At 42.8% G+C, this 14,098-nt stretch overlaps 1 protein-coding gene across 1 annotated transcript in view; it reads left to right on the top strand.

Annotated features, from left to right (window-relative positions):
- The window catches only part of GEMIN7 (gem nuclear organelle associated protein 7), a 41,442-nt gene that overhangs the window by 11,433 nt on the left and 15,911 nt on the right, over positions 1–14,098 (top strand). The window contains exon 2 of the mRNA XM_069207731.1: positions 2,889–3,062. The gene's annotated coding sequence lies outside the window, so the exon portion shown is untranslated. The remainder of the gene's footprint in view (positions 1–2,888; positions 3,063–14,098) is intronic.

Below are 14,098 nucleotides of genomic sequence, written 5' to 3'. Positions count from 1 at the left end.
GGTACTCACTGAGATACTTTTGGCATATTGTCATAAAAATAAAGTACCTTTATTTTTAGTATATCTGTGTATTGTGTTTTCTTATGATATTGTGCATATGACACCAGTGGTATAGTAGGAGCTTTGCATGTCTCCTAGTTCAGCCTAAGCTGCTCTGCTATAGCTACCTTCTACCAGCCTAAGCTGCTATAAACACCTCTTCTACACTAATAAGGGATAACTGGACCTGGTACAGAGTGTAAGTACCCCTTGGTACCCACTACAAGCCAGGCCAGCCTCCTACACCTATCTTGTCCACATACTCGATTTCCCTCAAAGCCAATTCTTATGAAGATGATGTCTTGCCTATGTCCTTTATCAAAACTTTTCTTAGGAGTGATCTCTCATCCCTACTCCCCATTGTCAATGCCTCCTTTAGTCAAAACATCTTCCCAGAAGCTTTTAAGGCAGATATGATTCTCCTGTGCCCCAAAAAAGTAAAAACACGCCACAAAACACCACCAAAACCATGAGAACCTCGCCAACTCTTCTGGCGCATCACTTCCCTATCATTCATCAGCAAAATCATTGAAAAGCAGTCTATGTACAACATCACATCAGTGCTAAACATATTCTGCACAACTATCAGCCTGGTTTCAGATCCTGCTGTATCATGGAAATCTCTACCTTACACCTCATAGATGATGCCCTCTTGATCACCTGTGAAGATGGCCACTGCCTTCTGATATTGCTGGACCTTTCAGTTGCCTTGAATGCAATTGACCATTCCATCTAGATACCCGCAATGGAGTCTCAAATAGGATCCACTGGCAATGTCCTGGACTGGTTCTCCTCCCACATTTCCAAATGACCCCAGTTTGTTCACCTGGGCATCTGCAGGTCCCAAATGACCCCTATCATCTGCGGACTCATCCCAGTGTTCTTTAGTGTCTCCTGTCATCACCAACTTCTACAGAGAGCTGCTTGGTGTTTTACTCACAGATAAAAGAATGCAAATTCGCCAGTATGCAGTTAATACACACTCTACGTAAGTCTTCTCTCTTTCAGGCATCCACTGCCTCATACACTGCTCCCACAACATCCAGACCTGGATGCCCAGTTCAGCCAAGACTGAATTTCTATTATTTGTCGAGAACAACAGTTAAACAGTACAAACCTTGTCCAGTGGCATTAACCTTTATGGCTTCAAACTCCTACTCTCACTGAAAGCCAATTCAGTTTGATTCACCCTGGACCTAACCTCATTCTCATGGAACGTATTGAAACACCTTAAGGCATCCTAGATGCTGCAGCATGACTCAAGCAGTGCCTGTAGAAATATAATCACGCCACCCCCATCCTGACGAACTCCGTTGGGTTCCTTTCCTGACTGCATCCTCTTCAAAACCAACTGCATCATTTACAAAGCAATTGCAACCCAAAACCACGCGTCTTGCTGATCAGCATACCATCTGTGGTGGTTCTCTTCACCCCTGCATACCATCAGATTGCAGACTAAGAAGTGTTAAAAATAAATAAAAGGCAATGCACCTTTTCCATCTGTACACCCATTTTCTGTTTTTCTAGAACAACATTCCCACACCCATCAGGACTGCCCCAATTTAAGAAAGAGTTGAAGATTTGCCTCTTTAAGGAACGCTACATCACCATGCATTGACAGTTCACAACCCAGTTCCCTCTCTTATTGTTGACTTTGTTTGTATTTGACCTTGTACAGTGCTCTGCTGCCTTTAGGCTAGGTTTGAACTATAGAAATACCATACATATACATACATGGGGAGTTGTAGGGTTTGTGTGATTCAGTTTAACCAATACACAAAAACAAGTGTTTTAAAGTCTAGATCATAATAAATTATTTTTCTGTACTTGGATTGATGTAACATGGGTAAGCTGGTTTTAAGAAATGTAAAAACAGATTGCAATGGTACATACGTATGCTTCTTTCATAGAGGCAATGAAGGGATAGTTCAGTTTAAAAATGCTGCATTGTGACTTATATGTGATCTTTCCAAAAAAGACAATTGATTGAGTGGTGATGGAGAGTGATGTGTTCCATTTCCCTGTAGAAATTTTTCTCTAAGGCAAGGCTAAGGAGTGAGTAGACATTACACTACTTTCATCTTCTTCAAATTTGATTTTGTCAGCAAAGGAGATAAATTGTATTTTAAGTGCGCATAAAGTCTGCATCCGTCTTTCCAGCATCCATCCTTTCTTCTTTGTATGCCAGGTTGTTTACTGTCTGTCTGTAAGTGTTGTTTGAGTTTACATTTGTGAATGTATGTTAGATGTCTCTGTATCAGCCTATGACCATTGAAATATCTAACTTGTTTTATGGCTGTCACTGGCTTGATCTGAAAGTCTACCACTGTCCGTGGCTATGTGTGGCCCTGGTACCTCATCTTGCTGTCTCTCTTGTCGCCTCTCGAGGTCCATACTTTACTTTCTTTGCTGGCCAGACACCTGATGATGGTTACTCAGTGCCTCTCCTTTATGAGAAGTATCATTGCCTTCACAAGCTCCTTTCTCAAGCTGTCTTTTTCTCTCATTTTCACTCTTCTGTTGACTCGAATGCTGTGAGGCAGTATTAGTGACATGAAGCAATATATGTCTAACAAACCTAGTATTACCTGTTTTGGTCTGGGTTTTTTTGGGTGGTGACTGCACGTTGCTCTGTTTGCCTAGGTTCCTTCGGGGCCATGTGGATGACTGAGTCTGTGTGCCTGGGTATCAGAATATTTGTTCCAGTGTCTACATTTAGGCATGAATGTACAGTATTTGTCAGTGTGAGCGGATGATGTGTGCCTTTTGTGTATGTTCCATGCAAAAGTCAAAGCTGTTAGCTTTGCCAATGCTTGTTTTAATTATTCTGTACCCCTTTTGTCCCACAGTGAGAAGACCAGGAATATTCTGTTGATTGTGCTAGTGTGAAAGCAGCTTTCTACAGGAATATTGCACATTAAGCCCCAGGACTTAATTACTGTGCTGTCACCACATCAATGACGGGCACCGCAAACCTGGACTCGTGTCCTGGTGACAGAAAAAGCTTCATAAATAAATCTGGGGTAAGTACAGGGTAATGCAGCAGTGGGTCTAAACTACAGTATTGGAGGGAGGGCTTGAATGCAGTTTATGGTTGTCGGATGTCCGAGTTGTATATACAGTATTAGGGCAGCTCAAGGTCTGCTGCAGGGATACTAGGTGGTAAGGGGCGTATGTGTGTCTTTTTGAAGTGCGGACGGGGCTGAGTAGCTGAAAATGCTGGCCTGCTGCAGGGCAGAAAGTGGTAATTAGGCAAATGAGTACCTCTGTAAAACTGCCACAGATGTGTGTGTTGGGGTAGAATGCAGCTGAGAAACAGCTATGGGGTACATTGTTATGTGGGGGTGAGTGAATGCAACTTGAGTTTCATAGGAGGTGGCTAGTAAGGTGTGAGGTAGTAAAAACGAAACCTGTCAGAGATATTATATATGCAAGATACCTACCATTCTTTAGCATGTCATTTGGAATAACAATTACCCTGGTTAAATTACAACTGGGAAAACAGCAAAATCAATTGACAGTTACCTGAAGAGATTGCGCAGAAAACATAAGCACACTTGGGTAGTTGACTCCAGGGTCTAGCTGGTAGTTTCTTGCAGAGGTATGGACCAAAATCAAAGTGAATGCTCAACAGACTGTCCCAGGGTAGACATTCGTGAGAAGTCAAGTGGTTGTCACCCTTTTTTCTAGTGGAATGAGGCTTAAGCATTATCAATCTAGCTGTTTCAATATTGCTGAGATGGTAAGATTAGATCTGCAAATAAGCAGTTGTTTAGAACTTGTAATGGGTTTATTTTTGGGCTGATATATAAAGGGGACTTTTCCCATCCATGGTACGAAAGTGATCTGTTAGGGAAGATTGTTTTTGAAAGAAGGCTGGAAAAGGAGATTTATTTTAAATATGTTGGAGCGGAAAAGTCCTCGGCATGGCAATGAACATGTTTCCTTGCCCGGAGTACCCCCACTGTACTGTTGTCTGGATCCCTAATGCTGATTTGTGTTGTCATAGGTACACACAGATCATGCATGTGAGCAATGATGTAGGCCTGGCTCACATATTGCGTTTTTTTTTGGCTGGGAAGGGTGCCGAAAACGATACCCTCATGGTAGTGGAAGGCTTCCGCCTTCAGCAGACGTTAAGCATGATGAATGCGGTGGTGGCAGCACTGTGTAGTGATCAGTCGGAGTGAGCACGTCTTTTTTTTTTTTTTTTTTAGGTTGAGCGTAAGCGTATTGCCTCTTATATACCTCTTGCATATTTCATTTGTTCGTTTCGGTGTCATTTAAAAATCTTTGTTTGCTAGTGGTCAGTTATGCCTCTTTGTACCTTCTTTTTAGGTCAAGCGTGAGCTCTGACGTGTTGTAATTTTTCTGTGGGTTTTTAACCACACCCACTGCACGCCTATCACTGTCACTCGTTCATGGGCTTGCCTTTCAAAAATCCTTTATCATCACTGGTAAATTCTTTGTTTGTCCCTCCTTGCGACAGTCTTGTTACCGCCTTGCCTATTGACCCTGTTACATGGATAATTGCACGTTTGCCGATACGTTTGACTGCGAGCAAACTTCTTTTTCCTTTTGTGTCCCTCCTTTGTGCTCCTGGAGGCTGTGGCAGTTTGAATCAGCTTGCTTATGTCAACTGTTTCACTTTCCATTTTCAATTTATGTGGCAGGGAAAGTCCAGTTAGGAATTTACAACACATATGGCTCTAACTCGAGCAAATGCGTTACCTATTGCATTGCAAATGCTTGTTCTCTTTGGGAGCAGGGGCTAGCTATTGTATAATTTATGCTTTGTCACGTTTATCTGTTCTTTGGGGGACTTTTTTTTTTCTTGGCTTCCTGCTCGTGTTCGTCAAAGCCTCCCTTTTAATTTGCATAACCATGATGTTCCTGCTTACATTTCACAAGCTTTACTTAATCTAGCATTCCCTGAGTGTATGCTTTTTCCAGGCTGTTGCTACTTATTTTTTTCCAGCCAGTGTATTACTCTTGTCTACTGTCCCTCATAACCTGAATGCCAGCATAAAACCTTTCACAAAACGCTTCATTTTTCAGCACAGCAGTACCGTATGTGGCCAATGGAGGGCCCCGAGGGACAGCCTGTGGTACTGCACCCTTTCCCCACTTTGTGCACATAGGAACGGGAAATGTTGCAGGTTTTATCAGCCAGCATATTATAAGTGTAAAAGCGTTATCATTACAATGTTCTTCGTGATTACATTTCACATGCTTTACTTAACCTTTTTTTTTTTTTTTAATCCATGCTATTCAAAACGTTCACACTGTCATTAACGTTCTCCCTCAACAGATGTCTCGAATATGACGTAGCTCCAAAGCTGCTCCCTTTGTTACTGGGGAACAAGGTTTGAGTATCTGCGTCTGTTTACCATCCCGTGATTCTGGGCAATTCACTTAATCTCCCCGTGCCACCTGAAAAATGAATCTGCACTTGAGTAATATAATTGGTGCTCCTGTAAAGTGCTTGGATATCTGCTGGTCGAGTTCGCGCTATATGAAACTGCAAAATAACTGCAGTGATTTTGGAGATTGTAAGCCATATTTCATCCACCACCAAGAATTCACATAGATGCTGAGCTTGAAGTCGCTTAAAAATGTATACCCTGTCGCTCTTTGTGGCATGGAAAGGTGCTTTCAGTTGGGTGTGGTGCAGTGTCTGTTGGATTTCATCAGAAAGTTTTACACACTGTCTCCCTCTCTCCGTTTGGAAACACTTCAGAAATGTTGGTCATTTCACAAAGTAATGTGCTTTATCCCACTTACTACACCTACAAATCCACATTCCTCTCTCTTTCCGCTGCCACTTAAGCCCCTCTCCTACACCCTGCTTACCATGTAATAGTATGTTTCAGCCACTGATGGCAACGGATGAAAAAGTGTGTTTACACAGATTAGCTTTTGTCATGTGGATTAAGAGCCGCCACCCAGGTCCAATTTCTTCTTAGTAACAGCAGTGAGGAGATGTCAGCTATCATGACTCAGTTATGCCCTACGTAAAGCTCCATATCTGTTGTTCACTCTTTAGCAAATGCTTTTCATGAGAAGAGCCATCTTCATGGGATATGACAACTGCAGTGTAATCCACTTCCTTACTTGTGCAACCACATTTATTAAACTTTTGCTCTAGTTCTCCCTTGGGGCATCTTTAGGATTTTGGGGGCACTGGGCCAAACTTATTTTTTGGGGCCCCTGTTCAGAACAGATTTGAATTTATCATCCAGTTCCAGATCTTTCTCACCCTCTGAGGCCTGGTCACTGACAATGCACAGGCACCCCCGTCCAAATTCTTAATGTGTTCACGTTGATTATTCAGGGATAGTGATGTGTGTTTTCAATACTTGTAATACAGCAGCAGCTCACTAATATTACTGCAAACAACCTCCGTGACACCCTCCCATTTCTCATAAGTGTGTCTTGTTTTGGTCTTAAATAACATTTTTTATTGATGCTGTATGATACAAACACAATATTTCTGTGAAAATGTCAGTAACAGTCCCTCACACATCACCCACAATAAAAATAAATTACAAGAAATCAGTACTTAAAACAGTCTTAAGAAATGTTCAAAGTCATCAGGGCAAGCCTCTCTGCAGTAAATGGAAGTGCTTTAGTTACATGCAGGGCCACTGGAAATATGTGGCAGGGGCACCAAATTATGTGGCAGGGTTGACCAATTTATGTGGCAAGAAAAGTCCAGTTATGCATTTACAATGCCAGTAGGTCTAACTCAAGCAAATGCGAGACCTATTGCATTGAAAATGCTTGTTAACCTGTGTTACTGGAGTGAGGCCTACTGGCCCACTCATCCTTTTCAAAGTTCTTCTGCTAAGTGCTTAACTCGCCCTTGGCCTACAGAAGTTAGATGTAAAGTGCTGTGCAGCGGAGGAGTGGTGATTGCACTGAATTCACATGTGTCTGGAACAGTTACAGTACAGGGATAGAGCAGTGCATATGTGGTGAGTGGGTGTACTGGGTGTCTGTATACATGCGAGGACTATATTGCGTGAAAGATGTAATGCTGTACATGTGCACTGAATGCATGTACTGGGTGTATGTGTACTTGCAGGAAGCATGATACATTCAGGGTGAAGTGTTGTGTGCGTGCACGGTGAATGTGTGTGCTAGCAGTGTGCTTGCACGTGGTAGTGCATGGCACATTAGGGAAAGTCTACAATACTGAGCAGTGCACGCAGAGTGATTGTGTGCACTGAATGTGTGTGTGCCTAAGGTGGCACAATGCATGGAAGTAACAGTACTGGCTAGTGTGCATGCTGCTCATACACTGAGTGCAAGCGTGCCTGTAATGGTAGATTACATGGAGGACACTGTGTTCAATTTTGGGAACCTTAGGGCCTGCCTGGTGAAGACATGGGGAGTAAGGAATCCCTACCACAATAGTATTCCGCCTCCTCTCACAACACTCACCAAGGAAAGTGGCCAGAGGAGAATTGGGTGCTGTGCTTTCAGTGCGTCTTCCATTAGACCCTAAGTTCCTTATCTTAGGAATCCCTAATGACCTAGATCTGCCCCAAGTCCAGCTCCTCTTCTGCGGCCTTGGCCTGATGGTGGCTAATTGAGATATCGCCTGATACTGGGGAACGCCCCACACTGCAGGAATTGAAAAGAGTAATGGCCATGTATATGGTGTCCGAAAAAGTCACCTATGCCAGCAGAGGTTGTCCTTGAAAGTTTCACAAATTTTGAGGTAAATGGATGGAATATTACCCGCTAGATATGCCGGGGAGGTATGGGCCGTAGAGAGAGGGAAAATTTTACTGGTAGTTAAGATGCCTTTGACTAATGGCTTTCCTACTATAATCTCTCTCCTTAATGAACATATATGGGTGACTGTCATCTGGGGGGTGGTGGTTTAGCAGTTAAGGGTTGTTAATCGTTATGAGCATGGGTGGGCGCATTGCAAGTGGATGTTAACACTATTGTCTACCTTTTGCCTCTGCCACTGTGTCAACGACAATACAAATAAAAGCTTATTTTAAAAAAAGGAAATGGTCTATAAGAAATGGAGGCTGAAACCCCAAATATCTGTCATCTGCCAAGCAGCCCTTTGGGCTTTGTGTGGAGGGGAAACTCTGCAAGACTTGTGTGACAAGACGGGGGGGCCAAGGCCTGCTAGTCTTGCTGCTGGGTGACAGAGTATCACCCAGGGAATCCAAGATCACCTGCTTTGGCGCATGGAGCACCAGCGCCCGCCTGCTTGCCAAAACCAGTGTGTCCTGTGAGGAAGAGGAGAGTTTTGGAGGGTGTGAGTTTCATTTGGGAGCCCAAACAAGTGGACTCCCGGGGCGAAGTGTGAGGAGACAGCTGCTGCACCACTCTGATCATTGCCGTGTGCAGATTTCAGTCGACGATCATCATATGCCAGAAGTGGCTCTGTGAAAGTTATTGCCGGATTTTAAGGGCCAAAGCTGAGTGGAGCCTAGCGGGTGACCCTGTATGCCAGAAAGTGGCCCCTTGGTACGGACTACTGTATGGTGATCGCATGTGCCTTGGTCAGTATTGTAATGGCAACCTCATCTGCCAGGAGAGGCCGCCGATACCAAAGTTGCTGAGGATCGGGGTAGTGCCCAAAAACTGTGAACTGCCTGACCTAAGGTCACCATCAATCATTGAGGATTGTGCCACAGTGGTACCCATGAACTGAGGAGAATGCGGGAGTGCATCGCCACATCATTGGGATTCCTGCCAGGACCACTGTAATACAATCTAACAAAAACCCTGCTGCTGGGGTGCACAAAACTTACTGTGCAGGACGAGAACTAGAGCACCTCTGATTGTTGCTGGAGCTGGTCATGTAAGGTCAGGAGAGAACCCACATGCAAGGTCTTCCGCCAACTGTTCAACCTGGACCAGAGCAATGTCAGTTCCTGTGGTTGGGGCAACCGCTGAGACGCTGCAAGCTTCCTCGCCTCTGAAGCGGGTAAGTCTAGTTGCGGGCCTTTTGGGCCTAGGGGGACTTACTGCTAATTGTGCTTTGGTGTCAAGACACATTTGACTTCTTTGCTAAGAGTCTGAGTGGACGTAAGATAAGGCCTACTAGTGGCCATTCCCTGGATGCCACCACCAGTGAATGGGGAGTAACCTCTACCACATTACAAAGAGTGGGTTGGGACAGGGATTTGCCAGTGAAAAACTAGAGCCCTGACCTCTAGTGTAAAGGTTATTGTTTGTATCGGTTGTAACACTGCTTTGAATGCGTAGAGTTAGAAATAAAATACATCTTTTTATTTTAAAATTAAGTGTTTGACTGGACACTGACTTATTGACACTGCTGTGCGTTCTTTGAGTTAGAAGTTGTGTTCACTAAACTGTATTCACACGTCTTAACTTTCCTAGGTAGAAGGTCTTATGATTAGAAAGTACACTTGCAAGGGCCTTCTAAGAAATTCTTCATCACTTAAACTGCAAAAAGGAAATCTAAGAAGGACTTCCCCCAATAAACGGTGATCACCAGTCTGTAATTTAAAAAATATATTTTTCATTGCTTTCCAAAATGAAACATAAAACAACACAACAGTCGGCATGTCTGGAGCATGATACCATAGCAATTGGAAGGTTTGTGCAATCAAAACAATCAATTGGAGACATCAGATGATAAACTTTGTTCATCACCCTGTATACCTTCAGTCCTGGTAGTGGGCCAGGGCCCAATGTTCCCTTTGCGTTAGTCTTCTGTAGTCCCACCATGGGGACCATACTCTTTCCCATTTTTTGGGGCACCTCCTGCAGGTATCCGCGTTAAAAGTACTCTTAGGTCAGCAAACCAGTTTTGAATATTGAGGTTTAATCTTGCCTTGGTCCCGGATAGGACATCTTTTATGTGACTCTTGGGCAGGATGAAAAGGATACATGTAACAACATTGGTGTTGCTACCCTGGGTAATAAGGATCGTTTCTTGAGGTATTGGTGAAAAAAATATAGGAAGATGCACAGTCAGCGTATTGAATGGCTTTCCATTTGGATTTGCTTTATTGATTACTGCACACAAAGTTTTGGCACTTGGTGTCTTCTGCAGCTGCAAACAGGTCAAGCTGAGGCACTATGATGCTTTTCAAGTGGTTTGAATTGGAGCTTTAAAAAGTTCTCTTTATTTCTCTTGCCTTATAGTTTGGAATGTGTATTAGGTTTTTTCGTGATCTGAACCAGCTCGTCCTCAAGGAAGCCAACATTGGTTTGATCTGTGATGGATAAGTTCATGCCTTTTTTGTAGGCAGCTGTGAAGTGTTGGTTCATCAGATGCCATTGCAGTAGCAAAGGGATGAGTTGTGATGTAAGTCTCCTGCCGTGCTCATATTATGATTGTATACAGCCAGGCCATCGTTTTTGATATCTTGCCAATTGGTACTGTTATCCCTAGGGATATCGACCATGAATCTTTGCATGGAGCATCACAAAGAACTCTCTTCTGCATAGGACAGCAGAAACACTTGCATACCTAATGGCTATTGCTGATAGGTCACGTACCTTGTGGCCTGCCACATCAGTGCCACTGCTTTACCCAGCGCATTGAGACCCTTCCGGGTGAGTAGCGCGCTCAACAAATAAATTGATTGAGTGATTGTCAAGTACCGGAGATAACAAGGTTGATGTTTAGTCTTTTTTCGGTTCTTTTCATATGATGGCAGCATCTACCTGTGGTTTGTAGTTGACAAGTTGCTACCATTTTAGCTACAGGAGAAAAGTAAACATTTCCACATTTGTATGTTGTTGACATTTTGGCGGACTCTCCCCCTTGGAAATATGTTGTTTAATTTCAGAAGGTTTTTATTCTTCCTAAAGAGTGGTTGTAAGTGGTGTATGATAGATACTTAACAGGGAAGGTTTTGGCTGCATCTCCTTAATGGGGAGTGTCTTCACATTGAATGTCTTTTGCAGAAGGTATAGATCAGGGATACTCAAAGTGCGGCTCCGGGGACTGCATGCGGCCCTCCAGACCTGTATATGCTTCCCCTTGATGAACAGCAGCACTGGGCTGCCGAATACTTGACAGAGCACGGACATTAAAAACTGTTAAACAGGCAAACATTTATTTTGCACCTTTACTAAAGTGACGGTAAAGAAGGGCATTCTGAAATCTTATCTTTAGGAACGCCTTAACTTTTGAGGACATCTTGCACTAATTATACAAAAATATGAGAAACTCTCTTCAAATTTCAAAGTGTATTTCATTAACATGCAGAAGCCTTCCACCTTATTACATCAGGTCAAATCACTGCCTTAGGAGGCCTTTATTGAAAGTGGTAGTTTTCAAACATGAACATATAAACATTGATGCCACCCCGTTTTGACAACGTCATTAGTAAACTAGGAGACAAGTCATTTGTCAGGTGCATCCTTTGTGTGGCCTACATTGTTATTATAATTGAAACAACATTACAGTATTAAATCAAACACAAGAAAAGGTTTTGTAGAGCATAGATCCTGAACTCATGTATTTCAAGATGCACTCTCATATGTTGTAATGAAGAAAAAAGAGCCAAAGTGAAATAAAACAATTGCCTAAGAGTCACGCAGTTTGGTCAAGTGGTGAATCTGAAATTGATCCCACGTTTTCTAGTTTTACGTTGTGCAATTCAGTCACTAGATGAGTATCTCTTTCTCTCTCATGTTTTACATCCAATGTAAATGCTCTGTGTTTAATTCTTGGAGCATAAGGTTAGACTGTGGGCGGCAGACAGTAGCCATGTGAAAGCTTGATTTGTTGTCCACATTACGCATATGCCTTGATTTCCCCTACGCCTACCTTACACCAACCAACCCTGCTGCCATAGTTGCGGCCCTCGGGCATGGCACAGACCATGCATTTTTAGCTCTTGGGTAAATGTTCTAGATGTTGACTTCTGTCATGATGAATATACACAAGCATTTTCTTTTTGCATATTTATTTTTCTTGTGTGCACCTTGAACAGCTCTCCTACTTGGGATTATCTTCTTTAGGTTTACAAGATAGAAGGGATTTTGTGCCTCTAGAAGACTGACTATTGCTAATTAACAAGAATGGCTTGGCATTGAATGTTTTAAAGGTGTATGCCTCTACGGTGGGTGTTTCACTAGGAAATGCTTTAACTTAGAGTGCCTCAACATTGACCAACCACTCAACATATAAAATATCGGTGAGGGCAGTCCAGAAGTCCTTGATGCTGAAGTCCTTCGTAATTTCATCCAGGATTGAGGGTAACATTGAATCTTTTTTTTTTTTTTTTTTTTGGTGAACTCCCCGTATGGATAGTAAAGTCTGTTCCCAAAGTGCTGTAATGAAGGTTGTAACTTTGCAGATGATTGGCAGTCTACACCTGACAGAGTAAGGGCATAATTAAGACGCTTCTGAACGTCATTTCGGCTGGATTCTTTCCTGTAAACGATGGCTCCTCTTAATATTTGTCTTGACAATAAGGGCATTACGGCATGATGTGGGTGTCAGGAATATGCTAAGCACAAAGCCTATCAAGTTCTTCCTCATTTCGCTTCCTTTAGATGACAGTTCATACAGAGATGGCATATTTTCACTGTGAATAATAGAAAAGGACAAAAATGCCGAAAATAGTAAAGAACAACACAAAGTGTTTACTGGTGCCTTTATGAATTACTAAAGGTTTTTTTTTATTATTTTTTTTATGTGTGTTTTTTAATATACAAACTTTAACTACGGGAACAATTTGAATATAAAGTATATTTAGTAATCTAGATTTACTATCCTTAACTTGAATATTCAAGATACATATATCATCAAGGTACGTACATACATATATAAAGTGGGGTATAGTAAAAGAATACTCAACCTTAATATACTTATCTCCATAGCATTATAACAATCACAATTATCGCCACAGTATTTTGGCAGGTTCATTTTTCAGTGTCTCAGTACTGGTAGTGATCTTGTTTCAGACAAGAACCATGTGAAAGGCATAGATCACATCTTTCAGTGATCGCACTACATAGAGCAAAACATTTAACTGTCACTTATCACCATACAAGATTCTGTGGCAGATGGTCAGAGAGGCTGTCTTGAAGTGACCGTACAGTTTTTCATCTCTAAGATTGTGCTTTCTATTTATATAAAAAAATAAAAAAAATAAAAAAAGGTTTTCTCATTCAAAAAGTATTTCATGGTCCCGTATGTTCTCTGGAGCAGTCACTGTTTATGAATGTCACTGAAGATGCTATAACTTAGAACTACAAGCAAACATTTGTAAAGGTACGTTGTTCTGAGACATTTTGGCCCTCATTAAAACCCTGGCTGACGGTGGTAAAATGGAGAAAAGTACTGCCAACAGGCACTTTTCCCACTTTTCCCCATAATATGACGTTGGCGTTTTGGCCCAAGCCAAACCTCCAATGTATCGCACCATCCACCACGGCAGTAATGACTGCCGGGCTGGAGACTGCAGTCTCCAGCCAGGCAGCCGTCACTAGCCCCCCTGCAGGATTATGACCCTGCCTACCGCCATGGTTTTCTTGGCCTCCTTACCACCAGGAAAACCATGGCAGTAGACACTATCAGTGACAGGGAAAACCTTCCCTGTCACTGATAGGGCCCTTCCCCGCCCCCTCCCCTGGTTTCTTCCCCACCCCCCTCCTACTCCAAACCCCTCCCACGACATACACGAACCATCGAATACACGCACATATCCACGCATGCATACATCCATACACACACACATCCACACACAGACATACATACATGCACACAACACAACATACGCACTCACACACGGATACAGTCATAATTTGGCGGACGGCTTTTAGCCGCAGCAATAGTCTTTTGGCGACTGTCGCCGCGGCGGTAGGTGGTATGTACCGCCAATTTTGAAATGAGGCCCTTTGTTTGTTCACCAGTTTCGTAATCTGCCTCCTATGACTTCTCTAAACTTTCCCATGGAAGTTACCTGTTTTGCTGGTGCATGTAGCTTGTTTTATTTGCCCTACACTGCAGTTTCCATTTGCACCTCTGGAGACACGTGGTACAGTAACTGCCCGGGAGCTACTCCATCATAACCCACTTGCTGTTTAATTCTTGGTT

This window comes from Pleurodeles waltl, chromosome 9 (genome assembly GCF_031143425.1).
Source record: "Pleurodeles waltl isolate 20211129_DDA chromosome 9, aPleWal1.hap1.20221129, whole genome shotgun sequence".
NCBI lineage: Eukaryota > Metazoa > Chordata > Amphibia > Caudata > Salamandridae > Pleurodeles > Pleurodeles waltl.
The sequence above is the reverse complement of the archived record's forward strand: the minus strand, read 5'-3'. Positions and strand labels throughout refer to the sequence as shown.